At 44.3% G+C, this 27407-nt stretch overlaps 1 protein-coding gene across 3 annotated transcripts in view; it reads right to left on the reverse strand.

The window, feature by feature from the left end:
* Positions 1–26982, reverse strand: part of Lpin2 (lipin 2) — a 94501-nt gene extending 67519 nt beyond the window's left edge. The window contains exons 1-2 of one of the 3 annotated variants that reach the window (XM_045142796.1): positions 13034–13175; positions 11441–11524 (exon numbers count right to left, since the gene is read on the reverse strand). The gene's annotated coding sequence lies outside the window, so the exon portion shown is untranslated. Of the gene's footprint in view, positions 1–11440; positions 11525–13033; positions 13176–26915 lie in introns of those variants that run through there. The other 2 variants (XM_045142798.1, XM_045142795.1) reach the window with 2 other exon arrangements.
* Positions 26983–27407: the final 425 nt, after the last annotated feature.

Raw genomic sequence — 27407 nt, forward strand, 5'->3', positions numbered from 1 at the left:
CACTGCCACTTGGCCAGACCTACCAAAGCACACCTAGGTATGTGTTCTAGAACCTTCTTTCAGATGCATGGAGCTCTGGTGCAACAAACAGCTAGCACTCCTAAAACATAAAGGAAATGGGAGGAGGAAAGCCAAACCCTTTGAGGTTGTCAGGGGTGTTGCTAGGGAAAGTGGGAGCTAAAAGATGACTTTGAAAATTCTAACTCCTAAAAATGTTACTTTGAAAAGGTTGGTAGTCAAGAAAAGAGGAAGGAATTCTTGCCTTTGACCCTTCCTCCCTGGTTAGTTCAATTCTATGGTTAATGATGGCATAGTTTAGTTTAATAACACCACTTCTGTGAAAAAAAATAAAATAAAATCCTACCTAAATATTATTTTATGAACAATGACCATGTCAGACTGAAGAAATGTGATTAATTTCAGACTCATTCACCTAGTACTGTCCTAGGATTCTGGCAGGGACTATGGAGTAGAGTAGTAACTAAAGCTAGGGCTTTGTTATTCCACTTGGGAAACTGTGGATTCAGAATTGAGAACTTAAAGCTCTGCCTCAGGCAATGCATGCACCAGCATCCTACCACTGCTTCTCGTAGGAAATCTTGTGGAGCCTCTTGGAGTTCCATCAGTGGGTCAGGTCAGGTCCTTTAATGAACAAACAGCTAACAAACAAGGACTGAGGATTGCTCACCCTGGGGCTCCATGGAGTCCCCTAAACTAGTGAGTATGTAAAGACCCAAAGTCAGGTTTCCCTTCTGTCCAAAAACATGTCTGGTAGCCTGTGATCAGGTTGCCTGCAGTAAGAATAACTGGTCTCTACAAGTCCTTATGGCTGTGAACCACACAGAGGTTTTTAAGGCTGGAAGATTTCTTAGGCTATGAATTTGGCTAAGAATTCCTGCTCTACCCCTTACAACACCCCCAAAACACACACACACACACACACACACACACACACACACACACACACGGTAATTGAGGCAATTTAAAGTGGGGAACTTCAGATTATTTGAACATAAACTAGCCTCTAATTTACCAAACTAAAAAAGTTACTTGTTTAAAGGTTCAGAGTGGTGGTGCACACCTTTAATCCCAGCACTTGGGAGGCAGAGGTGGGAGGATCACTGCGAGTTTGAGGTCAGTGAGGGACTGATTACAGAGTGAGTGCCAAGTCAGCCTGCGGCTAGTGTGAACCTTACCTCAAAAATAAACAAAAAGGGCTAGAGAGATGACTTAGCAGTTAAGGGGCTTCCCTGCAAAGCCGAAAGACCTTGGTTCAATTCCCCAGTACCCATGTAAGCCAGATGCACAAGGTGGCACATGCATTTGGAGTTTGTATGTAGTGACTAGAAGCCCTGGTGCACCCATTCTCTCTCTTTCTCTCTTTCCCTCTCTCAAATAAATATTTTAAAAAGAATAAACAAAAGAAGAAAAGAAAATCTACTTGTTTAAAAAAATACAGAAATTATTTTTCAGGCTGGGCATGGTGGCTCATGCCTTTAATCCCAGCACCTGGGAGGCAGAGCTAGGAGGATCCCTGTGAGTTCAAGACCACCCTGAGACTACAGAGCGAATCCCAGGTCAGCCTGGGCCAGAGTGAGACCCTACTCAAAAAAAAAAAAATAAATAAACCAAAAAAATAAAATTATTTTTAACATTTCCAATGTCTAACAAAACACAGGACTTGTCTCATGGTCTTAAAAATTATGAGAATATATATACATATATATTATATGTATGCTCATATACTTATATATACATACACATTTCAAACACCAGAAACCATGAGTAAAGAGTCCTTCAAAACACCAAAATGTGACTTGCAAAGAGTTCAGGTTACTGAAGGCCTGAACCCTGGAAGCCAAGATTCTTTACTGGACACACCCATGTAACAAAGTCAAACTTCTAGATAATCATTACAGCTTATTAAGCAGATATCAAGTTTGGTATCTCAACTACTAGGCATTCAGATATTCATGTTTCCCTTGGGGTGTGTAAATGACTTATGAAACATCAATGACATAAAAGGGAACTGTTAGGAAACCGAACAACATGCAATCTAAGCAAATACCCCATGACTTCCCTTTGGAAAACACCAGCAGTAAGAAGTCTAAGAACTTGCCAATAATGTACACTTGGTAGGTGTTGGTACAACTTATTAAGTGAACTTAAAAACATTTTTTTTTTAAATAAAGAATCGGATCTGTTGGGCTGGGGGGATGGCTCAGCAGTTAAAAGTTTATTTGCAAGCCTGCTAGCCAGGGCCCAATTCCCCAGTACCCAGCCAAGCCAGCGATGCACAGAGTGGCACCTATGGCTGGAGGAGTACCCGCACACTCACTCTCTCTCAATTCAGAAAAAGAGCCATCACAGATGCTCACTACTTTATCTTCTAACAAACATATGTGCACAAACCCATAAACATACATAGTCTATGTTAAAATGGAGATGTCAAAAGCAAATCGCTTCCCTCCATTCATGTTCAAATAAGGTTTTCCCACCAGCATTTGCAAAGTGTGAATCAGTATACCTGTAACCACAGATCCAGAAGCAGAAAGCACACAGAACATGGTCACATTTCTAAAGGTGACAATAAAACATTTTATAGCTTTAAAGTTAACAACCAGAACTTGAATCAGATTTTATAAATAAGTCCTTTTGTTTTGTTTTTCGAGGTAGGGTCTTGCTCTAGCCCACACTGACCTGGAATTCACTATGTAATCTCAGGGTGGCGATCCTCCTACCTCTGCCTCCCAAGTGCTTGGATTAAAGGCATGCGCCACCACACACAGCAATAAGTCTGTTTTTGTTTTGTTGACTTTACGCTTGTTTTCATAAAACTATTCATCCTTAATTTTCTTTAGGCAAGAGGTAAAATGAATGGGAAGAGGCAATAACATCAGTATATTAGTTTGGAACTTCATGGTATATATGAATACACACACACACACACACACACACACACACACACACACACGTGGCCTCTACCTTTTTTTTTGGTTTGTTTTTCGAGGTAGGGTCTCACTCTAGCTCAGGCTGACCTGGAATTCATTATGTAGTTTCAGGGTGGCCTTGAACTCAGTGATTCTCCTACCTCTGCCTCCTAGTGCTGAGATCAAAGGCGTGTGCCACTACACCCAGCTAACCTCTTAAAATAAGCATTTAAGGGCTGGAAAGATGGCTTAGCGGTTAAGCACGCTTGCCTGTGAAGCCTAGGGACTCCAGTTCGAGGCTCAATTCCCCAGGACCCACCCATGTAAGCCAGATGTACAAGGTGGTGCAAGCATCTGGAGTTCGTTTGCAATGGCTTGAGGCCCTGGAGCGCCCATATTCTCTGTCTCTGTCACTCTCAAATAAATAAATAATTAAAAAAATAAAATAAGCACTTAAGCCAGACTTGGTAGCACATTCCTGTAACTCCAACACTTGGGAGTGCTGAGGTAGGAGGATTGAGTTCAGGGCCAACCTAGGCTATATAATGGGCTTCAGGCCAGCCTGAGCTATTATATACCAAGACCTTGAATCAAACCCCCTACACTAAATAAATGTGTTTATATTAATTTATAGGACAGATATCTATAGGTAGAGTTAGATTATACTGTCCCTATCCCTATGTCATATGACTGCTTCCCAAAAACTTCTGGAACTCAAAATGTGTAAGACACATTTGTGTCTTATAGCAAAAGAGAAAATTAAATTTTAAAAATCACACAGGGGTTGAAGAGATTGCTTAGTGGTTAAGGCTCTTGCCTGCAAAGCCAAAAGACCCAGGTTCGATTTCCTAGAACCCACGTAAGCCAGATGCACAAGGGACATGTGTGTCTGGAGTTCATTTGCAGCAGCTGAAGGCCCTGGTGTGCCCATTCTCTCTCTCTGCCTCTATCTCAAATAATAAAAATAAAAAATAAAAAATCATGTATTTTCCCCACAAATTTCAAATTGCAGATTTTGTTTGCAGTCACTTCTCTAACATACTTGTAGTTAAAATACTAGTTCCAGACAGAACACAATGTAGTTTTCAAAAGATCTGACAATGAGAAAAACCATAAAAGTTTATTCCTCAACTACTACTTTGAGATGCAAAAAGTTAAGAACCCTACTATTTATTTTGAAGCCTAGTTATAAGAAAGGTCCTAATTTAAAACAATTTAAGTGTTTTTCTAGGCAGACAGTGATTAAATAAAAACAAAAAGTGCAAGGTGTAAAGACAGTATGCTTGAAGCATTAAAGGGAAGCAGGTAGCCCAGGATTTCTGCCCAGTATTAACATTTCAAAGTAAAATTTGTCATGTTTCATTTTCCAAACAAAAGGCATTAACCATTTGGGGATGCCCCATTTCACTACCCCCCAAATTGAGGGTGCCAGCAAAGAAACAGGAACATGGATGATGGAACTCACCAGGAGACCAGAAGGAACCTTGCCATGGTAAACACCTTGAGTTTTATCTAATGAGGTTTCCCGAACCTTCTCCTCATCTTCACTATCATCTTCTAAGTAAAACATCTTAAAGCTGAAGAAGCTTCTAGAACATGGCCTTTTATAGCAAGGAAGGCAGCATCAAAACAGAAAGCTGTTCTGCTGACAAACTGCTGTTTGCAGACACAGGGATATGGTTAAAACTGAAAGGAAATGGGTCTTAAAAAAAAAAAAAAAAAAGCAATGCATACACAACTTTACCAATGAGATTTGCTCAAACTGCCTCAACCCCTCTCTCCAAAGGAGATAAGCAGGGCCATGGGACAGGCTGTGCCATGTGTTTACACTGATAGGTACCAAGTCCTGCCCAATCACATGACAGTCTCAGCAGCTTCCATCACAGCACAGGGATTGAGTTAATGATTCCTAACACCAATCACACATCCTCATTTTAAAAAATAAAAACAGCTATGCATATGGAGAAAAAAATATTACATAAACACATAAGGGAAATGATTTACATATTTTTGGGGTACCAGTAAATTTCCCAATTTATCCAGGTTTGTACAGTCCAACTAATATTTTTACTTCATCATATTGACATGACCCAGTATTTTTCACACATCTGGGAGATAACTTGCTCAGCATTCTAAATCACAAAATTAGACTTCAAGAGTTTATATGTTGACAATGTAACATTTCTTTGGCAGCTCTCAGTGAGCCAAGTAACCTCAGCTGATTTTTTTCTAAAATCCTGAAATACCCTGAACCCACAAAGTACATTTAATTTTTAACTTGAAATATTTCATTAAAGCCATCTTCTAAGGCTGCTGCTTATTAAAAATAGCTATTAGTCAGGTGCCTACTGAACATTCGCAAGCAGGTAGTACCAACTGCAATAAACTGAGTATGAAAAAAGTGAAAAATTCATAATTTATGTGTATGTTACATGTTGAAATGATATTTTACATAAGGAGTTAAGTAAGACAGTATGATTGACTTTGTTTTTTTCTACTTTTTCAATATTACTTATAGGAAATTTGAAATTCTGCCTTAGCTCACATTAAATGTTTACTGGCAAGCACTGCTCTAGGGCAGAGAAAAGCGTGACAGCAAGGAGACACAGAGGAGCTTAACTTCCTGAAAGGCTGAAGACAACAGGACTTACTCCCTGAAGTGTCTAACCCATCAGCAGTATACAAGGTCCGTACACATTTAATGACCTCTGCATCACTGAACCTTTTCTTTTATCTCGAAACTTCAAAAAGACAAAATTTCCGAAGGATAGTAATACTTAATACAACCACCAAGATTCATGTAAGAAAAAGGAAAATGGCATTCCACTCATCTCCCATGCTGCTGCCCAGCTACCAGATGTAAGGACACATCCATACTCATATGCAATTTAAGTAACTACACAGCACATTCTTTGAAGAGAAATGTGAGCTTTTATGACATAAATCCATGCCCCGTGTCAAGATATAGACCCTTCCCCCACGACATCAAAGAGTAGCGATGGCATGCCATACCAAGGCACCACCAGTGGGCAAAACCTGGAAGGAGAAATGAGAGGCGGGGGAGAAAAGACAGACAGACAGCGGGATGAAGGAGAAGTGGCTGAACATGAAGTGTCCAACAAGTGAGGAAATAAAATGTGGAAATGATGAGAAAGCAGGACATGGAAAAAAGGAGAGGGGATGAAAGAGAAAAATCTTTCCTTTCTCCATTTTAACTGAAGAAGCTGAGGTCAGGCCATCAGCCAGAAGTCCTTCTCTTAGCCAGCCAAGGTGCCCAACGAGACTGTCCAGGTTCTCATTTAGCACTTTTGTTCATTTTGCCAAGCCAAGACCCAGAAAAAGAAACAAGCCAGGGGCAAAGGGAAGGCAGCTGACAAGCAGCAGGGGGAGCAGCCAACAAAGGATGAATGGGGAGGTCGGGAGGGCAGTGGGGATGAACTCTTTTCGGGCAATGTTCACCTCAAAGGCTTCTTTCACAACAAGGCCAGCCGTTTGCTTTCCTACCTATCTTGTGGTATGTTTTGATGGTAACTCACAGAACGTCCTGGCTGCAAAGGCGCACGCCCTCTGGACCCACAGAGGAGGGGACACTTTCTGAGCAGCTAGGTCACCACCGCCACACCCTCTAGCTTCCCCGGCGCTGGCCCCCAAGACTGAGACCTGGGCTCTTGGTTTCAGCCTCCCATCTGTGTGGTTACACTTTCAGTTTGTTCCATCAACAGTAAAATCACAGCCCCTATTTCTCAATCATCCCTAGGAATTTCAAAGAAAAATGATTTTCACAGCAAAGCAACAACTTTTCCCTACAGAGCAACATCCAAGTAAATGGCTGAGTACTGAGACAAAAGTAGTTTCTTCTTCCTTTTGCATACATTTTATTGTTACTTTTTTCTTCTTCCTGGGACAGGCTGGGTCTGGGTCAAGTGATCCTCTCAGCTCAGCAGTGTTGGGACTCCCGGCAAATGCCACTGCGCAGCCTCTAACGATCTACACAAAGGAAGTGGGGTGGGCAGGATGTGGTGCGCGTGGTTGCAATTCCCGCACTCAACATGCTCATTCCAGAGGCCGGCCAGCCTGCACTACACGGCAAGTTCATGGCTAGCCAGTGCTACATAGTGAGGCTATCCTTAAAAATGTTAGAGAAAAGGAAGGAGGGAGCAATGGAGAGGAAAAAGGGAAAAAAGGAAGAAAACATAGATGGACTTCCTCCAAGGCTTCCATATTTCAGAAGCACGTGGCTTAGAGAAACAAGACACATGGCTGTAGACTGAGAAGTGTGTTCAGATCCCACAAGCTGCAACAATGTTGACAGTTATATAGACTCACCTTCCTTCGTAGGTTCCATTTTTTTCATTACAAATCCCACAAGTACACGAGATTATGGATGACAGGCTTTTTACAAACGTGTAAAGAGGGCTGGAGAGATAGCTTAGTTGTTAAGGCACTTGCCATCGAAGCCTAAGGACCCATGTTCAACTCTCCAGGTCCTACTTAAGCCACACAATGAAGACAGAAATGCACAAGGTTGCACATGCACACAAGGGGGCGCACACGTCTGGAATTTGACTGCAGTGGCTGAAGGCCCTGGTGAGCCAATTCTCTCTCTCTCTCTCATTAAAAAAGTGTAAGGATTTATTTAAATGTCTTCCTTTGAAATATACTTGCATGATATGTTAAGTGGTTCAATGGAAATACTTTTAGGCCACATGCTGTCCTTTTACCATAAAACAAAATAAATGTGCTCCCTCCCTCTAGTGGTCATACAGTGAAATGGCAACAATTTTCTCTTACAAATGAGTAACAGAAAACTGCAAGTTTTTGATGAAAATACTTTTCAGGACACGATTACAAAGAATTCTATAATCTCAAGTCTGGTGCACTTGGTTAGTTGGAGAAGAACCACCGTGAGCTTGAGGCCAGCCTGGACAACAAAAAAGAATGGCAAAAAATTACAGGGGGCTGGAGAGGTGACTCAAGAGGTTACTCATTTGCAAAGCCTGACTGCCTGGGTTCAATTCCCCAGTACCTATGTAAAGCCAGATTCACTAAGTGGCATATGCATCTGGAGTTTGTTTGTTTGTAGGAGGACATGGCCTATCCATTTTCTTTCTCCCCCCCCCCAGATAAAACATTCAGAATATATATATATAAAGGGTCTTGGGATGTAGCTCAATTAGTAGAGTCCTTGTCTAACACGCACTGCATGAACTGGGTGTGGTAGTGCCTCAAATCCAAGCACTTGGGAAGTGAAGGCAGGAAGATAAGAAGTTCAAAGGTCATCCTCAGCTACAAAGTAAGTTTGAGGCCAGCCTGGGCTAAGACCCTGTCCCTAAATAAAGATTCCACAATCTCTATTATAATTTTTTTCTATAGTTTTAGACCATTCCTGATGAAGAGACCTCATAAAAAGGGACATAGCCCACCACAAACAAGGATTTCTTTGTCTTTAATTTACAACACATGGATCTCTTCTCATCTACACCCAAGTAGATGAGGTGTTTCTTCCTATACCTGGAATTAGTTTTAATTCCCCATTTAAACTATACAGATAACCCAAAGGGACTAACAAATTTTTTGTTGTTTTTTTGAGGCAAGGTCTCACTCTAGCCCAAGCTGACCTGGAATTCACTATGGAGTCTCAGGGTGGCCCCAAACTCACAGCAATCCTACCTCAGCCTCCCAAATGCTGGGATTAAAAGCATGTGCCACCACACTCGGTGGGACTAACACATTTTATTCAGAAAATTCCTCTTGCTACCACTCTTAGGGTTTTCAAGTATTTGTAACTTAACTGCTTCAAGGGCAACAGTTTACTCAAGTACAGCATTTCATAATATCCTCACACAACACCCAAACCGAACAGAAGAGCAAGTGGCTAATTTATTGAACTGTGGAAGAATCAGATGCAAACAGGTAAAAGCTGGACTCCAAAATGCCTATGGTGGGATGGGAGGAAGAGGCAGGAGACTCCCCCAGAAGCTCAGGGCCAGCACAGTAGCACACCCTGCAGTGTAGCACTCGGGGCGGAAACAGAAGACTCAGTAGTTCAAGGCCAGCCTGGTCTACCAATACAAGTCTGTCTCTCATAAAACAAAGTATCTTTCATTCCTACTCTGTTACTACGATGTTAAGTCATGCAAGCAAGTCCCTGAATATCGCTGTTAAGATTCCAATTTAAAAAGTAAAACATTCACAATTTCTATGTGCCTTCTATGTAAAAGAATCAGACATGGAAAACTAATGTTGCCTTAATATCCAACAAAAATCAAAATAGGAAGCAATTAAGTATTTCCTACAACCTAACTTTCACCATTGCAGACCATGTTTTTTTTCTGGTTTTGTTTTTAATTTTTTTTTAATTATGAGAGAGAGAGAAAGAGGTAGATAGAGGGAGAGAATGGGTGTGCCATGGCCTCCAGTTGCTGCAAATGAACTCCAGATGTGTGCGCCTCCTTGTGCATCTGACTTACATGGGTCCTGGGGAACTGAACCTGGGTCCTCTGGCTTTGCAGGCTAAGCGCCTTAATCACTAAGCAATCTCTCCAGCCCAAGACCATGTTTTCACTATTTCTCCTCCAGTCAAACAAACCCGCCTTCTGGTCTCAAATTCCTAAGCTGAACTTCTTAACATCTGAGGTAGCCTTAGTTTTATAAGCAGTCAGTGTCAATCTAATTTATTTCAACCTAGCTAAGCTCTGAAAGATGTCCACACAACCAGTTTTTGGTTAAAAGTTGTTAGAGCTTTCCCCTATGGCCAATATGCAGACTCCAAGAAACCCCTAATTCTGATTCAAACTGCTATGTCCAAAGGTAAGAACATGCAGATGTAGGAAATTTCAGTAAGTTCTCAGCCAAAGCAGTCACATCATGCTCACCCTAGCTTTATATTATACAGGAGCTCTTAACATGTAGAACAGGATGTCCATGCACGCACACCTACCAAAGACACTGCTGTGAAAATAATAGTCACTACCCAAGCATTTCCTTGGTGACTGCCATATGCCAGGTGTTATGCTATTGCTTCCACACACTTCACATTATCAGAACCCGGAAACACAAAATTTGCTTTTCTTCTTTTCAGACATTTAGGAAGGGACATTATGTTATGTAAGTAACACAAGCAACACTATGTTATGTAAGTAACATAAAGGAAATGATGGAGAGCACCAAACTGCCTCAGTATCTGACCCACACTTTTTTTTTCCAAGCACATTTTATTTCATCCACAGGTCAACAGAACAACCTGACAGCTTAGAGTCAGCTTTCAACCTAACAGTTTATCATATAAATTAAATATGGAGAAGTACACACAAACTTCATTAGAAACGAAGAGCTCATTTTCAAACTCCCATTCCGTAATATAACAAACATCACAGTTTTAATAAGTGAGGAAGGAAAAGTCATACTGTTAGGGCACGATTAAAGACCTGACCAAAATTTCAAAACCTTTAGTAGATTCTAAGCATTGCAGCCACTTCCCACTGCTCCCAGCAGTCCACGTCCAGACCCAAGTGTAAGTAACTTGAGGCACCATACGCAGCCTTCAGAAAACTTTATTTGGTGAAGTGACCCACACTTTCTTAGCAGATTTGTGCAACTGATCTATATTCCAGCAGAGAAGGGCAGGACTATTCCAGAGGCCAATAGGATTGGGGGTCTGGGCATAACAGCAGTGACTGGATTTATGTATCTGTTTAAAAGACATATACATATATATTTATTTGCAAGTGGGGGGAGGTGGGATGGAATGGGTGCACCAGGGCCTTGAGCCACTGCAAATGAACTCCAGATGCATATGCCACGTCGTGCACCTGGCTTTGCATGGGTACTGGGGAATCGAACCCAGGCTGTTAAGCTTTGCAGGCAAGTGCCTAAACTGCTGAGCCATCTCCCAGCCCTGACTTATGTATCTTAATATTTTAAACCTAGGTTGTTTAGCCATGGCTTGTTGACAGGGGGGGAACGAATATTCCTTCTTTGGGAATGAGAAGACTTGCAGCATCCCTGGCCTCCAGCCACCAGAGGCCAGTAGCACTCTCCCCTAAGTGTGGCAAGAATGTCTCCTGCTCACTTCTCATTGTCTGCTAGGGACAAAATTGCCTCTAATTGAGAATCTCTAGTATTTAGTTAGTCCTTGTTGTTTTGTTTGTTGACTGGACTTAAAGAAATATTTTTATTATTTATAGGGACAGAGATAACCACAAAATGGGAGCACCCGGGCTGCCTGCTATTCCAGATGTACGCTCCACTTGTCCATCTGGCTTCATGTGGGTTCTGGAGAATTGAACGCAGAATATCAGGCCTTGCAAGCAAATGCCTTTAACCACTGAGCCATTTCTCCAGTCCTACTGACTGGTCTTGAGAAAGCTTGTATGTACCCCTGGCTAGACTTGAACTCATAGGACCCCAAAGCTGGACTACTGGAGAGAGTGGACCTAGGCCTCTTTTTCTTCCTAATGTGGGCACATTGAATAAATCTCCTTTTAAAAAAAAAAAAATCTTTTATCTACCTGTTAATTTAACTGGATCGCTGAGGATGGTTGGTCAAACCTGGCTTGTTAGGGGCTGTCAGGACCCAGGCTCTGACCCAAAGTCTGGGGGGAAAAAACAAAAAAGAGAAAGAGAGAGAATATGAATGAATACTAGGGCTATATAATGATCATAAATAAGGCTGGGCATGGTGGTGTATACCTTTCATCTCAGCACTAGGGAGGCATGAGGCCACCCTGAAACTACAGAGTGAATTCCAGGTCAGCCTGGGCTAGAGTGAGACCCTACCTCAGAAAAAAATAAGAACCAATGGTTCAAGCTGCTAGGTCTGCACTCAGCTTGGTCTCTCCAAAACTGCTCTGTGCAGGCAAGGCCCCTTCTCCTCCTCAGTATATTCCTTTCTTCAAGCTGTCAAGCATCACATCATCACACTGACATCCTACCAACAAACTCTACTGTACATGGGTGCTACCTTTAATTTTCTAGTTTTATTTTTTCCAAGGGGGCGGGGGAGAGCAAAGAGGAAGAGAAAAAAGAGGGAGGATGAAGAGCAGACCAGGGCCTCTTGCCCCTGAAAACAAATTCCGGATACATGCACTACTTTGTGCATCTGGCTTTACATGGGCACTAGGGAACTGAACCCAGACCACCAGGCTTTGCAACCAAGTGCCTCCAACTGCTGAGCCATCTCCCCATCCCTAGGATGCTACCTTTTAAATTAGTCACCTCAATTTCACTGATATACACCATTGTCCAGAACACTGTCAGTGCCCTTCTTTTCTCCTGAAAAAATTATCTTTCAATTAATTTAAATTAGGTGCTACACAGGATAAATTAGTATTGTATAGTCACACCTCTCATAATCCAGATGTAAACATGATTCATTTCTTACACGCATGATTTGCTAGATAAAGCACTGAATGGTTTTAGCTATTTCTAAAAACCTAATCGACCTAGGAAGGTCAAGCTTTCCCACCACTGACCATAGCAGGACAGCTGAGCAACTCTGAAGGAAATTTACTAGGAGAGGTATTTTCCAGATGGGTAAGTGGTATCACTGAAACCTACTTAGTGTGATAAAGAAGAAATGTGGGACTGCAAGTACCACTCAGTGGCAGAGTGCCAGCATGCCCAAGGTGTGATCCCCAGCACAAAACCAAACCAAAACAGTCAATGGACATTGATCAGGTTGTGTGTTTAATTATACATTTTTATTTTTATCAGTAGTACTAAGTTTCCTCATAGTACACATATAAGAAAGGGAAAAATAAATGATCTATTGAATAAAGTTTAGGCTTATTAATAATGATGCACTTATCATACCCATTTCAACAAGCCTGGTAAGGGTGCAAATGTAAAGTAACTACTTGCTCACATCCCAGATAGCAATGCTCCCCCACACTACATGGATACACCCTCAAACAGAACCATGACCCTGCAAGCATTACTTGGCTCCCCCAAGACCTTCCCTTGGCCACCAAACTATCTGCCAGGAACTGAGAAGGAAACTGCCAGTTTTTACATAACTGGTGTCGATCAATACTTCATAAATTTTATGTATTTCATTTTTGGAGGAGGCTTGTAGTTTTGAGACATCACTGCTGTCCTGTTACCTGTCAGTATGCCATGATGAAATCAAGATGATGCCACAACTCTGGTGGTTGCTGCTGCAAAAAGCAGTGTCTCCGCCTCACACACTGTGTCCATCATCTTTTACTGACTGCTAGGTGGAGAGGATCTTCCAGGATTGTTATTCTAGGAAAGGAACAAGCACCAACTCACTAGTTTGCTTAGTTGACATCACAGATGTGACCACGACTGCATGTCCCCACGGCACATAGTGTTCTCAAAACTAATCTCTTCTGCTTTTAGCTCCAATGCCACCCTGCCCTTTTTCCCAGAGGATCTCATTGGTGGCACAAATTACTCTTTAGGACCACATGGGTGAGTGTTTCCGTGAAAAAGAACATGGAAAGAGTGGGGCCAAGTAAGACAAGGAACCCAGCACCAGCAACACCAGGGATCACAAGAGGTCAGCAGGGGCCCTGGGGGAATGGGCAGAGGCTATGAGGACGCATCAGTCTTCGGTCAAAGGGCAGCTCATGTTTCCTGTCCAGTGCCCACTGCAACCTCGCGAGAGTGTGCAATTTGGTAAGGGTTGTTCCAGTGACTCCCATCTCTGAGGACATGTGGGTGGGTTCTGGGAGACACTGGAACCAGCAGCTGCACCAACCACAGGGTGGCTGTCAGTGCAGCCTGCTGCTGCAGTGGCTGTGACCTACTTCTCCGCAGCTTTACAAGACCACCACGTTAAGGCTGCAGCGGTGTTATTACAAACACATCTGTCCTCTGAGCTACCTCAACCGAGAGGCAGCACCAGGTCAGGGATGTGACACCAGGGATGTGGGAAGGGAAAGGCTGGTGCACTTACTGACCATTCCAGGCTCTGCTCCCTTCCCAGAGCCAGGGTGAAGCAGAGCGCCTGGCTGACAGGACACCTGCTCTTAGCCCTGTGGAGGGGGAGGGGAGGCCACCACAGAGAACTAAGCTTAGCCAGGGAGGGTGATGAAAGGTGGGCAGGAGGGGGCTACTTTAGGTACAGGTGGTAGAGAGACCAAAAGAAGAAAATGGAAGAGCAAGAGAACTCAAGGAAGACATACATCTGAATATAGGGGATTATAATGGACCTGGGGGAAACACCAGAACCTGCCTGCTGATAGTCACATGACTACAAGATCTCACACCAGACACTGCTGCCTTATGATCTCTGCTCATTTTGCCAATCCTCAAATTATGACAGAAACAAAGCAGGAATAAAAAAAGTGATTCAGAAGCTAAATTATTAAACTGTTGGAAACCAGCAGAAATGTTATTACACAAGTCTGAACAAAAATCTCTAGCTGAGGGCTGGAGAGATGACTTACTGGTTAAAGCACTTGCTTGCCTGAGAAGCCTAAGCATCCATGTTCAACTCCCAGGTCCCACAGGAGGCAGATGCAACCGCACAAGGTCACACATGCACACTAGGTGGCACATGTGTCTCAAGTTTAATTATAGTGGCTGGAGGCCCTGGTGCACCAATTCATATGCTCTCTCTTGCTTCCACTCTCTCTCTTGCATTAGGAGGAGAACAAAAAAAAAAAAAAAGGCCAGTCTGTTGGGCTTGCCTCAAAAAAAAAAAAAAAAAAAAAATCTCTAGTTGAAATCTAAACATGATTTTCTGGGGCTGGAGAGATGGCTTAACTGTTAAAGTGCTTGCCTGTAAAGCCAAAGGACCCAAATTTGATTCCCCAGGACCAACGTAAGTCAGATGTACAAGGTGGCGCACATGTCTGGAGTTCATTTGCAGTGGCTGGAGGCCCTGGCACCCATTCATTCTCTCTCTCAAATAAATAAAAATAAAAATCTAAAAAATATTTATTTCCTAAGGATTTTCTTTCAGAGCATCAACAAAGGCTGAAGGACTGTGACAAAAACACCTTAAGGATACTATTGTAACTAGACATTCTATTAAATCCGGAGAGAACTGTATACTTTGAACAAAAAAACCCAAGCTCAGAGCTAGGTGTGCAAGCAGGGAGGCAGTCCTAGTGGGGAATACAGAGGAGGCGCTTGGGCTTGCAAATTTGAGGGGAGAAAAAATAAGATCTATCTCAAAACAAAAACTCAGTCCCAGAATGGTAGCCATTTGTCAAAGCAGCATGGGAGCCACTTAGAGCTCCCAAGGACTAGGGTAGCACAATTTGGACAGCTAATAGCAGTATAACTGGACTATAACCCAAAGAGAAAATGAATACCCATGAGTCCATGTCAATTCAAACAAATAATCTGAATTCATGAGCTGAAATAAAACAATCAATTTTTTCATGCAGAACTCCATATCCCTTAGATAGGGGCTACGCAGAGTAACTTACAAGGAGTACAGGTTAACTTTTCAAAAGTGAAAGCTGACAAACGCACCTCACTCTGGTGACGAAGGCCAGTGGTAAGTGAAATCAGGCTGCTCTGCCTCTGTGGTCTTCCTAATACTCCACACCCCAGTCTTTTCATGAGAAAAACAAGGCAAATTCTAGCAGAGAAGCATCCCACAAATGAGCTCCTCCTCCTCTTTAAAAAACATTTTTTGTTTATTTTATTTATATTTATTTGGGAGCTACAGAGAGAGAGGGAGGGAGGGAGGGAGGGAGGGAGGGAGAAAATGGGTGCGCCAGGGCTTCCAGCCACTGCAAACAAACTCCACACGCGTGTGACCCCCTGTGCACCTGGCTAACATGGGTCCTGGGGAAATACAGCCTCGAACTGGGGTCCTTCGGCTTCACAGGCATGTGAAACTTTTAGCACACGCCTTTAATCCCAGCACTTGAGAGGCAGAAGTAGGTGGATCGCCGTGAGTTCGAGGCCACTCTGAGACTACATAATGAGTTATGGGTCAGCCTGAGCTAGAGTGAGACCCTTCCTCAAAAACCAAAAAAAAAGAAACCTTTATCAAAAGCCCGGTGTGGTGGTGCATGCTTCTAATACCAGCACTTGGGAGGAGGCTAGCCTTGAGTTTGAGGCTACCCTGAGACTGTACAGTTAATTCCAGGTCAGCCTGGACCAGAGTGAGACCCTACCTTGAAAAACCAAAATACAAAACCAAAAAAAATTTAATTGACAACTCCCATAAGCATAAACAATATACCATGATCATTATCCCTTCCCGCAATCCTCCTTTTTCTCCCTCCCTTCCTATTTCCCTCCTGTGAATCCCTTCTTCTTTCCAACTAGTTTCTTTTCTGTTTTGATGTCCTCATTTTCCCCCTCCTGTTACGCAAGGATAAAGGAATGAATAAAAGGAGGTAAAAGATGAATCCAAAAGGGACCCTCTGATTCAGAGGTTTTACAGAGGGTAAGGCTAGAGGGAAAAAAAGGATGGTATTAGCAAATATATCATACAAGAATACATCTCAGAGAGACCAACTTTTCCAAACTCAAAGTCACCAGAGTGCTAAGCTCAAAGGATGAAGAGATACCTTCACCACTGTAGGTTTTACCAAAGGCAATCACAACAGAAACATGCCAATAACTTCTGGAATACCACCTAGACATGGCTACCAAGCAGGTTAGATACTCACTGCCCTCAATCTGAGGAACAGAATCCAATGCCAGACACTGGTAACCTCATGAGGCCACAGGCCAACACAACAGCTGATTCTGCGCATGAGAAGCCGCAGGCTCATGGAGCGCAGGCAGCATCTACGCTCTACCGAGTTCTCCTGCCCTCTGGCCTGCAGACTCTGCTGACAGAGCATCTGCTAACCAGCAGTGAGACAAACAGTTCCCATGTGCCCCAATCAGTCCCTAAACCTGTCTGGTCTGAGAGGAAAGCAGGCTCGAATCAAAACCAGGACACTTTTGAGGCAAGCTCTCATTCTAGCTTAGGGTGGCCTGATCTCAGTGATTCTCCTGCCTCAGCCTCCATAGGGCTGGAAATGAAGGCATGAGCCATCACCCCTAGCTCTAAGACACTTTCCAACAGAGAAGAAGTTATGAGATAAAGCACAGGTGCTAAAAAAGAGGAAAACAAGAAAAGGAAGAAAGAAAGAAACACCACAAAAAGGCCTGGGAATTCTCAAAAATAGTAATCCAAAGGGTTGAAGAGATGGCTCAGTGGGTCAAGTGCCACACGAGCACAAGGTTTGAGTTCAGGTCCCCAGTTCCCCTGTGGTGGCACAGACTGGTAATCCCAGAGTTGGGGCGGCAGAGACAGGAGGATCCCCAGGGCTTGCTAGCTGGCTAGTCTAGGTTCAGTGGGAGACTCTTGCAGAAAAATGGAGAGTGAGTGAGGAGCCTTCCACATGTGAGTACCCATACATAAACACAGCCCATATATAAACATGCATGCATGCACACACCACACACACAAATGTAGAAACCAACAACTCAGTGTACAGTGATGAAAACCAGAGACCTAGGACAAGGGACCCAACACAGGGAATGTAACTGATAATCAGTACAAGGTGGAGGAGACCCCACTGTCAATCAGAAAATGGGAGCTTAAATTCTTGACTGGTGCTCAGAAATGGAACAAATGAAAATTCTAAATCACCAAAGTATAAGCACTGGAAACCAGGACACTAAAATATGATATAATCATGTTACAAGACTATAAAGAAATGTGTGTGAGAGGATTATGTAACAATAAAGGGCACTAAAGTAGTATTTTTCAACACAATAAAATTTTCAGTTACATGAAAATGAATCAGCATTTACACAAAAATGTCAATTACTGGGCTGGAGAAATGGCTTAGTGGTTAGGGTGCTTGCCTGAGAAGCCTAAGGACCCAGGCTTGACTCCCCAGAATCCATGTCAACCAGGTGCACAAGGTCACACAAGTGCACAAAGGTGGTGCACTTGTCTGGGGTCCCACTGCAGTGGTTAGAGGCCCTGGCATGTCAATTCTCTCTCATAAAAGAATTTTTAGTTGTTTAAAAAGTCAATTTCTGGGCTTGAGAGATGGCTTATTTAAGTGCTTGCCTGTGAAGCCTAAGGACCCTGTTTCAAGGCTCGATTCCTCAGAACCCACGTTAGCCAGATGCACAAGGGGGCGCATGCGTCTGGAGTTTGTTTGCAGTGGCTGGAGGCCCTGATGTGCCCATTCTCTCTGCCTCTTTCTCTGTCACTTTCAAATAAATAAACAAACATAAAAAAAAAAGTCAATTTCTTAGAGGTTTTATGAGCTAGTCAGTAACTTTTTTTTTCCTTCTAGATAAGCACTTACTGCACTGTACTAAGTATACACAACAATGTGGCCTTCAAAGAGACACATTTTAGATACAAAAGTATATGCTGGGCTGGAGAAATGGCTTAGCGGTTAAGCGCTTGCCTGTGAAGCCTAAGGATCCCGGTTCGAGGCTCGATTCCCCAGGACCCGCATTAGCCAGATGCACAAGGGGGCACACGCGTCTGGAGTTCGTTTGCAGTGGTTGGAGGCCCTGGTGTGCCCATTCTCTCTCTCTCTCTGCCTCTTTCTCTCTCTGTCTGTCGCTCTCAAATAAATAAATAAAACAAAAAAATTAAAAAAAAAAAAGTATATGCTATGGCCCTGTACATACAAAATCCATAGGCCATAGATAAATAATGGCAAAAATCACCAGGCCTAGATTTATAACTTACATATAAAATTTATATACAAAACTGCTGACTTCAACATTATGAAGATGAAACATGTGAAGGAAGCAAGCACATGAAATGGCTTGTGATATTAAAAACAATCTTTCAACTAAACACTCATTAAAATATAAACACACAAGCTTTTTACAAGGCATTTCTTTTGCCTCTCACTTTCAACCACCCAGACAGTACTACTACCTTCCTAGTTTTATAAAACTTTGCTTTATTTACAAGAAGATTCAGTTAATTCCCCTGCAGTAATAAATACAAGCTTCTTTTAAGCAGGAGCAATGTTCAATTTCCCTTTGCCCGTTTCAACTCTGGCATCTGTTCTGGCTAGAGGCCTAGGCCTGCTACCCGCCTCTTGATGGCTGGCTTAACATCCATCCTCACTTAGTCATCAGAACAAGGCAAGCGGGCACGTGGATCTCCAAACAGGAGGCAACTGAGTCTGCTATGGAGCAAAAGCATAGTCATAAATTTGGAAATGTTCTTAAACCATTCATTTATTCATATATGAAGTAAAATTCCATTTCAGGGCACTTATCTACTGGTGTAGTTACAAAGTGTCAAGTGTCATAGTGAAAAAGGTGTAGCTTAAAAGAATTCTGTTCAGAAAGAACCCGGACACACCTATATTGGTATCAGTGTGAGAAGACAAAACTTTCTGGAGAAGCAGTGGGATGCTCCATCTAATTACACTGTTTAGTTTCTACACAGTCCAGTCCCTGTATGCAGGGCTACAGTGCACAAGTACTCAAATCAGGACCAGTCAAGATTACCAGGGCAAATCCTTCAAGTAGAGTGGCTATGGGCAGATCATGTCCCAAACAGCTCCATTTCCTCCCCAACAGGAAACATTTTGAAGAGGACCTACTAAAAGAAGAATACCGCACACTTGATCTCATCCCAGTGACAAGCTCATTTTGGGAAAGGTAGGCAGAGAACATCAAGTTGAACAATATCTAGCACATTCTAGAGCAAGTACCTAGTGGATGCTGGTGTGGGAATGGAATCAACTCCATTATTTTCCTGCCTGGCTTTCTCTCCCTAGCACAATTGGCCTTGCATAAACAAATGATAAAACACCATGTGACATTAACAATAGATTTCTCAGGGCTGGAGAGATGGCTTAATGGTTAAGGCAATTGATTGTCAAGCCAAAGGACCCAGGTTCAATTCCCCAGGGCCCACTAGCCAGATGCACACAATGGTACATGTGTCTGGAGTTCCTTTATAGTGGCTGAAGGCCCATAGCATGTCATTTCTCTCTCTCTCTTAAATAATAAATTTTTGTTTTGTTTTGTTTTGTTTTAAAGGTAGGGTCTCTGGCCCAGGCTGACCTGGAATTCACTACGTAATTTCAGGGTAGCCTTGAACTCACAGCGATCCTCCTACCTCCAGGTGGTAGGAGTAAAGGTGTGCGCCACCACACCGAGCTATAAATTTAAAAAAAAAATTAATGATTTTATTTATTTATTTATTTGAGAGCGACAGACAGAGAAAGAGGCAGAGACGGGGGTGGGGGGCTGGAGAAATGGGCGCGCCAGGGCCTCCAGCCACTGCAAACGAAATCCAGACACATGCACCCCCTTGTGCATCTGGCTAACATGGGTCCTGGAAAATCGAGCCTCGAACTGGGGTCCTTAGGCTTCACAGGCAAGCGCTTAATTGCTAAGCCATCTCTCCAGCCCTTAAAAAAAAAAAAATTAAGTACAGATTATCAAGTTCTATCAAATACTCATGGGGGAAAAATAAGGCCAGGCGTGGTGGTACACACCTTTGATCCCAGAACTCAGGAAGCAGAGGTAGGAGGATTGCTGTGACTTCAAAGCCAGCCTGAGACTACATAATGAATTCCAGGACAGCCTGGGCTAGAGCAAGTCTACCTCAAATAAAAAAAAAAAAAAACCAGCAACATCAAGACAGTTTCCTAAAATTAAGGATGCCAAATCAATGGACAAGACCTGCTCGAGTCCCCTGAGCAGTGTGGTGGCAGGGCACAAGGGCAATGAGGGACCTTACTGTCACATGGTTGCCTCCCCTTTCACATCGCTCTCAGCTTCAGAACTCTCACTTAGCAAAGAGGGTATTATTTCTGTCCTGCAGAGCTGTTGTGACTCTTAAGAGATAATTAGTGGAAAGCACTCAGCACAATGCCTAACCCACAGCAGGTGCTGCATTCCTGAGAGTCAGTGTTCCTAAACTAGGCCCGAGAGTGAGAATCTGAGGGGATACAGCATACAGTAAAACCTCCCAAGTTCCAAATTTCTATCTTTCAGATAATGCTGGTTAGGAAAATTACTTTGAAACAAGTGACCCATCAGAAAATACAGCTTAGACAGTTCTTTCTTTTTCGGTTTTTGAAGGCAGGGTCTCACTCTGGTCCAGGCTGACCTGGACTATGTAGTCTCAGATCTTATGGCTATAATGTCAAATAGATACCTGTTATTTAAAAAAAATTTTTTTAAAGGTAAGAGATTTTAAAGAAGTTCAAATATGTGGACAGATATTTTGGAGTGTTTATAAGGAAAAAAATAGCCACAACATACTAAAACAAAAGCATATTCCCCATGATGCTTCAATACAATAGGTCCAAACATCCCAGACTCATCAGGTGCATAAGAAAAGCACATCTCGGGCTGGAGATATGGCTTACAAGTTAAGGCATTTGCCTGAAAAACCAAATGACCCCAGTTCAATTCCCCAGGACCCACGTAAGCCAAATGCACAAGGGGGCGCATGTGTTTGGAGGCCCTGGTGCGCCTATTCTCTCCTTCTCTCAAATAAATAAATAAAAATTAAAAAAAAAAAAAGAAAAGCACATCTCTTCATAAAGACAGGTTTATAGACTGAAATCCCATAACACAATTCATGGAGCACCAATTCAAACTTCTAATTTATACTGACTACCTGACATAATAGATATTTAAAAACAAATCATACAATCAAATAACCAGATGACTCTACACTGAATAGATCAGTTAGGGGAGGTTCAATGCTATGTCTCTACAATCGCTGGGCATACTGTGCCAGAACAATAAAGGCCACATCATGATACACTGAGTAAACTATCCCGGCCATCATACAACTCCACTGTTCGTTCAAGATCTGAGGAAAGAAAAGCACTGGGGAGGCAGAGGCACGAGGCTCAGGAGTTGAAGGCCAGTCTAGGCTGCGTGAGACAGTCTCAAAAGCAAAAAAACTATTCAGAACAGATTACTTAAATATTTCTGGGTCAACCAATCCTTCTGTTACATTTCAGAAACAGGTAAAATAAAATTCGTTACGAAAGAAGTTACTTGGTACCGCACACTTATATTTTTTCTTGCAGGACCATCCTTCCTTGGCGCTTCTGAAGAATACTTAACCCCTTCTTCAGCTTCCTTATCTAATAAAGCTAAGTTATAACTAAGACCAAATAATATTTAAGACCAGAATCTTCTCTTTGAAATACTGTTGTCTAATCATGCTTCTTAAACTTTATAATGCTATAACCTTTTAGGCCTCCTTTTAATGCTGCTCAAAATTTCAACCAAATTAACAAGTAACCCAAACCAATGGGAGAGGAACTTTTAAAATTTTTCCGACATACTGAAATAACTGACGTCAACCCACAGCGCCGCTGCTCCCTGTGCTGGCACTCCTGGGTGCAGGGGCTCGTGCCACCAGCCGATCACCCCCCAGGTGCCCATGCAACAATCTGCCTCCCACCTGAAATCCTACTTTCTCACTGTGCCAAAACCCTCAAGGCTCCCTTCTTCTCAGCTCCATCGCCCCCTCAATTCAACATTTACAGAAAGCAAAGGAGGCAAACTGCTTCACCTGCAGGGAATGCCAGGCAAAAGTTGATTCACCCTAATGCTGATTAGCAGCTAGAAGCCAGCCACAGCTGACTCTGGAGAAATCCAGAAAACCACAGAGTACAAAACATCAACACGTGACTGGGTCTGCTGCCTAAAGCTGAGGCCAGACTTTCTAAGAACCCAGGTAGAGGTGAGGCGAGGAAAGCACTCCACCTGGCCCAGCTTCACAGGAAGTCTTCTGGGAGCCAAGGCTCGCCCTGCAAACACAGAAAACCTAGTTTGGGCAGTTCACAGGTTACAAAAGAAGAACTGCATTCCAAACAAATCTTTAAAAGACCACACGTTCTATGAGAGCTACTTAACCATACACAACCTACCTTACTGAAATGTGACCTAAATAATCTAAGAGGAATTCTGGAAGACTCCACTTTTGAAGAATCAAGTACTACCCTGGCTTTTAACAGATGCAGCATGGCACAGGAAAAGGAGCTGACGACGTGACTGTTTTTCTCAGCTTTACAAGTTAAAGGAATTCTCGCTTTTTTCCTCATTTCCTAGTAACAACTTTAATTCCAATCTATACTGACCAGATCACTGAAAGCTAATATACAAAAGCTTTCTTAAGGGCTGGAGAGATGGCTTAGCGGTTAAGGCGCTTGCCCGTGATGCCTGAGAGCATATGCTTGACTCCGGCTACCACGTAGACAGATGCATGGCGACATCGGCATGCGGTGCTGCACATGTGCACAAAGGAGTGCACACGTCTCGAGTTCGCAGTGGCCAAAATGCCATGCTCATTCTCTCTCTCTCTCAAAAATAAAATAAAAAGCTTTAGAAGACTAAATGACAGCGAACAGACAAAATTAGAAAAAAAAAATTTGTTTTCAGCCCTAAAAGTGCATTAGAAGGGACTTACCTTGCAACGTAACACAGTTCATCTCCTAACGCAACTCACTGAGACAGGGTTGCACTACGTGGCTCAGATCGGCCTGGAACTAGTGATCCACCAGCCTCAGCCTCCCATGTGTTGGGTGAGTTAGGATTACATGTATGGCAAACTTGCCCAGGCCTGCCTGGTACATGCTCTCTCTCTCTCTCTTTTTTTTTTAACTTCCCCTTTCCTCCCCTAGACTGAGAAATGGAGTGGGAGGCGACGTCAGCCCAGGCTCCCAGCTGTCCATCGAAAGCAGGGTCAGCACAGCACAGCGGGGACTAGAGTGGCCTTGGCAGAGTTCTGGCATCCCACTACCTCACAAGAGTTGCTGCTGGCCCCTGGCAATCCCTCCCTACTTCATGTGGCCCCTAGGGGTGAGCAACTTTCCCTATTTGTCATGAAAAGGACAGGACCTTAAGCGTGCCAAGTGTTTACAGTTAAAAGAGGACAATACAATCACAAAGAATGAAAGCAATGGTGGGGGAGGTGGGCCCCCAAACCCTAAATTCTAGCAAAGCCACCAAGACAATTTCTTATTCAAATACTGTATCACTGTAGCACTACTACTCCAGCCCATAATAAATATCTTCAAGCTCTTCCAGTGTTTAATGGCGCATGGTTTATATAGGATTCTGCCAACTGCTGGCCCTGCCTGCCAACTAGTGGGTTGTTTTACCAAGAAGGCGGCAAATGATAGGTTTGAAGACCCTGGGCTCAGTCAGAAGTAATGACTTATTTAGCAATGAAGGGTATTAGCCACAGAAAAACAAATGTTCAAATAAAAATAGACTGCCGAAACATTGTCTACCAAACAACAGAGCAGGTACACTCACACACACACACACACACACACACACACACAGTCTCCTGCCAGGTCAGTGCGAAAGAAAAGGATTTAAATTAAAGACAGACAGACAGACTGAAAAACTTCCTGGTGGAGGCTGCTAAGCACCTTAGGAGAAACAGCCCAATCTACCGCCCAGCGAGAACACTTCCCAGATCACAGCACTGTTCTGATGTATACGATGCATACAAAACAGCCCAGGGAACAGCTGTTCACATACAGAACCAAACTAAGTTTAAACTGAGTATCAATACTTAAACATTGAATATATCCACTGCAATGTCCATTCGCCTATAAACTTTTGACCATCTCCCAGATTATCCAGCCAAGGATCATTTGGGAAAATAATTCATTTATGAAGTCCCATTGGTTCCCAGTGACCTGGAAGGACAAAATGCCCTCTGCTTCCTATATTCACATAGCAACCTCCACTAAGGCTCTCCTAAAAGCCAGCTATGTGCTCAGTTATAGACAGCTACTGAAGTCTTCTCTGCTGGGACTCTGGGCCCAATGCAGGCAGCAGCCTAGTCAGTAAACCAAAAATTACAATGCCAGGTGAGGAGAACAAGAATGCAATGATAGGGGCTGGAGAGATGGCTTAGCAATTAAGGTGCTTGCCTGCAAAGGACCCAGGTTCAATTCCTGAGAACCCACCTAAACCAGATGCACATACACGGTGGCTGGCGCATGTCAGTGGAGTTTGTTTGCAGTGGCTGGAGGCCTTGACATGCCCATTCTCTCTCTCTCATAAATAAAATATAAAAAAGAATGCAATGATAAAGAAAACAAAGCCCCCAGGCACTGCATTACTTGCTTAACAGTGCTTTATGGGCTGGCAAAGATTGCTCAGTGGTTAAAGATGCTTGCTTGCACAGCCTGCTGGCCTGGGTTCAATTCTCCAGCATCCACATGAAGCCAGATGCATAATGTGGTGCATGCAGAGGGAGTTCATTTGTAATGGCAAGAGACCCTGGCACGCTGGCATACCTGTGCCTGCCTACACTTACCTACACATGCACACACACACAAAAAAAAAAAAAAACAAAACAGTGCCTTTGGTATCAACTTCTTAAAACTTCCAGAACTTCTTAAAATTAAATATAATGCTTCTATGTTGATTGGCTCTCAACTGTGTCAAAACCTTTCGGGCTGGAGAGATGGCTTAGCGGTTAAGGCACTTGCCTACAAATCCAAAGGACCCAGCGTTGACTCCCCAGGACCCACATAAGCCAGATGCACAAGGGGGCGCATGCATCTGGAGTTCGTTTGCAGTGGCAGGAGGCCCTGATATGCCCATTCTCTCTTTCTACATGCCTATTTTTGTCTCTCTCTCTCTCAAATAAATAAAAATAAAATATAAGAAAATAAAACCTGTCGTTTCATATCTAGCATTCTACGGCTAGGTCTGCCCACCAACGGAGGGACAAAGCCACCCACACGCTCCAGCACTCACACGTGGCTATAGCCTAGCGGCGGGCGGTGAAGAGCCAAGGTGCCGCTGCCCTCCAGGCAAACGGGAGGGAGGACGCTGACTGGGAGAAGCATCTGGGCTGGGACTAAGACACCTGTCTCCACCCTTTGCACCTGGGAGCCAGCTGTCTGCTCTCCAAGGTAATGTTCCTCACCCGTTTCATGCTCAGGTCACTGAAAAGAATTCACTTCAGCCCTACCAACACATAAAAGCAATTGTGGGGTGGGGAGCGAGACTAAGTAACTGGTTAGGTATTCCAGAACGGGTTTCAAAAGGAGCCGGGTATTTATCAAAACATCCTATCAATTAGCGAGGTCAAGGGTTAACAAATACGGACAACTTAAAAAGCATCACTACCGTAGGGCAAAAGAACTTCAGCAGGGCCTGGCTTGCCACCGACACAAGAGACCGGTTGTCAGCGAAGAGCAGAAAAACACTTTTAACTCCCAAATCTGCGCTGAACAATTAAGTCTGGCTGCTTGTTCAGTAGTAACCCTTCAGAGTCTTTCCAAAGTATTCTGAGTTCCAGCACTTTCTGAAAAGAAGGGCGATCTTCCCGCCTGGCTTTGCATCATTTCAGTTCTCCGGAAAAAAAAAAAAAAAGTCATCCCAAATTTGAATGAAAATAGTCAATGTGCGTTGGCTCTTCGGTGTTTAAAAAAAAAAAAATTTTTTTTTAAAAAAAGGATAAAAGATGGACAGAGAAGTCCCCCTCTGGAATATTCGCTCACATCTCATCGGTTCGACACCAGAGGGCGGCGCGGAAAAAGGGGCAAGGAGTGAAATAAATCCTATAAATAAAAATAAAAACAAAACTCCTCACACTTGAACCTGGTCCTCGGCCTGAAAGGAGGCGACGGCGACAGCAGCGGCCACCAAGCAAGCAGGCAAGCAAGCAAGCAACGGGCCCGAAGGAAAATAACAGCAGCAACTTGGCCGCCGCGGCCGGTCGGGCGGCGGGTCACGCGCCGGCGCCCCCTCCCCCAGCGCCGTCATCCCCCGGCCGCAGAGCCCGGCACGCCGTGGGCATGCTGGGGGGGGGTGTGTGTGGAAATCGTCACGTCCACCCGCAGCGGGGGATGCGCGAGTCCGGCCCCGGGTCACTCGTCCGCCCACCCTCCCTCCCCCCGCCGACCTCGGCCGCGTCTACGTGGCGGCGGAGGTCCGGGGTCGTCCGTGGGGCGTCGCTCCCCCCCCCCCACCACCACCACCACCCACCCGCGAGCCCGCGGCGCCCGCCCGAGCTCCCCGAGGCCCGCCCGGCCGCCCGCGAGGACCCGCTCGTACCTGCGGCGCTCGGCCGAGGGAAACGAGGCTGCGGCTGCGGCTGCGACGACGGTGACCGCGGCGCGGGGCGGCGCGGCGAGGACGGGGCTGCGGAGCTCGGGGATTGGCTGAGCGGGGAAGTGCGCGGGGGAACCCGGGGCCGCCCGCCCGCCCGCCCGCCCGCCTCAGGAGCCGCCGGGGCCGCAGCCGAGCCGGGCGGTCCTCATGAATGGGACGCGGGCGGCCGAGCGGGCGGGGGGAGGAGGAGGAGAAGGAGGAGGAGGAGGAGGGCCGCGCGCAGGCCCCGCCCCCGACACGTGACCCGCGCCCGCCGGCCGCCAGGCCCCGCCCCTCCTCCTTCCCCCTCCCCCTCCCCTCCCCGCCCCGGGCCACTGACGCCTGCGGTTTCCTCCTCGCCGCCTGCGCCCTGCGGGGCGGCGTGCACGGGTCCTCCTGCTTCCAGGCCGCAGCAGATGACTTTAATAAAAATTGAAAGAAAAAAAAAAAAAAAGA

The sequence above is a fragment of the Jaculus jaculus genome, chromosome 2 (assembly GCF_020740685.1).
Source record: "Jaculus jaculus isolate mJacJac1 chromosome 2, mJacJac1.mat.Y.cur, whole genome shotgun sequence".
Taxonomy (NCBI): Eukaryota; Metazoa; Chordata; class Mammalia; order Rodentia; family Dipodidae; genus Jaculus; species Jaculus jaculus.